Source organism: Girardinichthys multiradiatus, chromosome 22 (assembly GCF_021462225.1).
Source record: "Girardinichthys multiradiatus isolate DD_20200921_A chromosome 22, DD_fGirMul_XY1, whole genome shotgun sequence".
Lineage (NCBI taxonomy): Eukaryota > Metazoa > Chordata > Actinopteri > Cyprinodontiformes > Goodeidae > Girardinichthys > Girardinichthys multiradiatus.
In genome coordinates, this window is record NC_061814.1 from 236,259 (window position 1) to 237,775 (window position 1,517).

The window sequence follows — 1,517 nt, forward strand, 5'->3', positions numbered from 1 at the left end:
GAGAGAGGGGAAGGGCGTGCAGCATAGGTCTCTATTGGGTCAGGATTCAAACATGGAATGGCTGTGTCGAGGACATAGGCCTTCGTATATGGGTCACCTCTGAACAGGGGAGTTCGGACTGTGTCTGTGAAGGACAGGTGCTGCCAATCATAATCAGCTGTGGAGTATAAGAAGGCTTGGCTGCCAACACTGCAGTGTTTGCCATTGTGGTAACAACTTCTGGCCGTCTACTGTTTTTTCACTCCGTTGAAAGTAGAGTTGAATTTATTCCTTCGTTGTGCTCCTTTCAGGTGACTTTCATGTCCGAGCTCCTGGATCCAGTCCGGATCATCTCAAGGACCCTGAACTCAAGCTTCCAAGAACCTCTGAAGAATCAAACTCCAGTCGGCAGCCATAACTTCCTACTCCCAAGCCTCAGGAAAACGAACCCTGCTCATCCTCCACCAGAACTCAAAACTCACCAGGTGCTCTTTTCTGTACAGACTGTCAAGCTAACTCTTAGTTTATCAGTGCTCAGTCATACCCTCTCCAGTGTGACAACCACTAACCTCAGACCGAATCCTCAACCAAGCAGCAGCTCTTGGAACCATCCTCTCAGGCTCCACGTCACTCCTCCACAGACCAACCTCCACTACATTTCCTGTAAGCAAAGAATTATCATAAACTATTCAAAATCTCAAACCTACTGTCACTTCATTTACCTGACCTCCTTCTCTGTGCAGTTTGGCGTTTCCAGTCCCGGGCCCCATTCCATAAATCTGACCAGCAAGAAATAAACCTGTTAAACTTTCCTTCTGTCTCCTGAGTGTTTATCTGTATGTGGGTCAAATCCGTTATCAAAACCATGACAGACCCAGCGCCAAAGGGCGGGCCTGAGGGGCCGGGCCCACCCATTCAGGTATGTGAGCCCGCCCAAGACAGATTAAAAACCCATTGTAAATTAAATTGCAACTATGCAATGTATTCACCCAAGACAACCAGCAGAGGGCACTGTAGGCTATTAAATGGGACTTTGGAGCCAGTAAAGAAGACACTTTGATAGTTAGTATGCCAAAATGGGCTTTGACTGTGTCCAAATTCAGGGGCTGCATCCTTCGACGGCTGCATTTTAAGACAAATATGTCATAGCGAGCTGACGAAGGCTGTCCAAATTCGAAGGCTCCTCCATAAGCGGACGACAAATACGCCCATTTTTCCCCAGATTTTAAGGATGGTCCGATGTATCCTCCGTGGCCCACCCTATCCCATGATTCATTGCGGGTTGTAGTGGTACTAGTCATAGTTCAAATGGAAGTAGTAATGGCAGATGAGAGAGAGAAGCTGTGAATAAAGTTGGATATTTTCTGAGAAATAAAATAAACTTTTGTTCAGGTTTTTTAGGCGAGAATGTAGCTGTGTAAAACTGAATTATCTATTTGGTTTACCAAGTATTGCTTAATTGCAAAAGTGCTCACTGTGTTTGAAGATGTCCTCTCCCACTGCGCTAATAGCCGCCTTTCCAGCTGTCAGATGTACAG

At 46.2% G+C, this 1,517-nt stretch overlaps 1 long non-coding RNA gene across 1 annotated transcript; it reads left to right on the forward strand.

The window, feature by feature from the left end:
- Positions 1-396: 396 nt before the first annotated feature.
- Positions 397-791, forward strand: LOC124858853. The gene is made up of 2 exons (XR_007035956.1): positions 397-642; positions 723-791. It is a non-coding gene; the product is annotated as an uncharacterized LOC124858853 (long non-coding RNA).
- Positions 792-1,517: the final 726 nt, after the last annotated feature.